Source organism: Triticum aestivum, chromosome 3A (genome assembly GCF_018294505.1).
Source record: "Triticum aestivum cultivar Chinese Spring chromosome 3A, IWGSC CS RefSeq v2.1, whole genome shotgun sequence".
Lineage (NCBI taxonomy): Eukaryota > Viridiplantae > Streptophyta > Magnoliopsida > Poales > Poaceae > Triticum > Triticum aestivum.
Window position 1 is genome coordinate 739,610,261 of NC_057800.1, and position 2,173 is coordinate 739,612,433.

General features: G+C 45.1%; 1 pseudogene; it reads left to right on the forward strand.

Moving 5' to 3' along the window:
* The first annotated feature begins 211 nt into the window (after nucleotides 1–211).
* Nucleotides 212–1,387, forward strand: LOC123057341 (THO complex subunit 6-like; annotated as a pseudogene).
* The last annotated feature ends 786 nt before the right edge of the window (nucleotides 1,388–2,173 follow it).

Sequence of the window (2,173 nt, forward strand, 5' to 3'; positions counted from 1 at the left end):
TGACTCCATGAGTTCACCGTCACAATACGCTTTTTCCCGTAAGTTTACACTTTCACTTTGAATTTAAAACATATACGTGAGGTGATACTAATTCACGGAACCACGTACCACGTCGTGTGCATCGAACGATGCCCGCCCGTGCGCTTCGGCCCAATAAATCAGGCCCACATATCCCGTTTGAGCGCAGCCAGCAGCAAAGAATCGCGAGGAGATGGCGACGGCGACGACGACGGTGCAGGCGCAGCCAGGACTCGACGCGCGCGAGTGGGACGAGGGGGCGTACCGGCAAGGCATCCTGCCGGAGCGCGACCTCTCCTGCCGCACCCTCTTCCGCGCCATCTTCTACGACCACCGCGACGAACCCGACCCACACGTCCTCCTCGCCGCCGCCTCCAGCGACGGTCCTTCTCGCTGTCTTCCTGCATCTCCTCCTCCGCCTCCGCCCACGGCGCCCCCCAGTTTTCGCCTCACCCCTCCCCCTTCTCCCCCACTCCCTACTCTATTCTGTGTGTACAAACACCCCGTTCCCCTTGATTTGATTCAGCCGGCTGCCCACCGCGCTGGTCGACCCGTCTGCATCATCCAAGCACATAGTGGCGCCATCTATGACGCCAAGTTCTACAACGATTTGATTCAGCCGCTACTCTTCAGGTAAAAGCCCCTTCTTTCTGCCAAGGGTGTTGTCAATCAAGAAGGAAAATTTACAACGTGGTCTATGATTTGTGACAGCTGCGGGGATGACGGCCACATTTGGGATTGAAGATGGCATGAGATGTAGAGCTGCTTTCTGCCACTCTATCTACAAATTAATGTACCAGAGCTCTCATTCGTGGCCCGGTTTGCTAGATTAGCTGGGATTGTGCTTAACCACCTGTTCTTACATAGATGTACTTTCAGTAAGAAGAAAAAGCTATTTTTTTTACCATTGCATCCCCCCAGGAGATCATGTTGAACCAATAGTTGACTTGGTTAACCCTCAGCATGAGCAGGATTCTATACTAAACAATAATGTAGTATGTTCCTGAGGAATACACCAGTTCTGACAGTTCTTTGTTCCTGAGGAATACACCAGTTCTCTCGCCCTCCATACTTTGATATATGTTTCTGTCAATTTCTAGAGGCCATTGGGGTGCACGGTCTCCAGTATCAGAAAATAATGCCATTGCAATTAGCAAACAAGTCAGTACTTCATATTTGCATACTTTCACACTGTTTGAAGAAAGCAAGCAGCACACTAGCCTCTTATGTGCATTCTGTCCTCATTCTTCTTGTAGAATGCTTGATTCCTTATGCTTCTGTTGGGTATGATTTTCTCCACTATGCTTCTTTCAAACATGATGGATCTCTTTTCGCAGCAGCCGGTGATACACCAGTTCTCTCGTCCTAAAAATAAAGAAGGAAAGAAGGGTTTTCCGGGATTGACAACAAAGAAAAATAGGAAAGTGGGAACCCTTCCGCTAATAAGAAGGAAAGGAGGGAATTTGGGGATTGAAAGCAAAAAAAGGGAAAGTGGGAAGCTGTCCCGTAATAACAAGGAAAGAGGGATTCCGGGAAAAAAAACTGGGAAGCCAGACGTCCCGTAATAAGAAGAAAGTGTCCTAATAAGGAAGAATGGAGAGAACAAAGAAGGAAAGGAGGGATTCCAGAATTGATAATAAAGAAGGAAAGGGAGGGATTTCTGGGATTGACAGACAAACATAGCCTGGTTATTTTTTGTCATTTGTTTTGTCCCGTCATGAGTTGATTGATCTCTAAAAAGATTGTGGGAACAACGTAAACCACCTAGAAATCAATCAAAAGTCTCCCCCCCTCAAAAAAATTTCATCCTCTGCCACTAGCTATAATCCCATGAACGAAGTTTTACCCCGTCCATAACTCGAGAGAAAATTATGCTAGAATTATTTGTTTATTTTTATAATCACCGGGAAAAATTATGTTAGAAAATACTATGTCTAAGTCATAATAAAGAAATTGTTTATTTATTGTTCATGTACAATAAATTTTTGAGAATTATAATGAAAAAGATAGTACCGGTTAAAAATAGGTGCTTGATTGTTGGGCACGAATAGTGCTATGCTACAGTCCCTAAACCTAGCCAACATTGGTTCATGAAAATTCGTGTTACCTCCGTAGTGAAGCAAAAAACATTGTACTAAAATTGACTTTACTATTT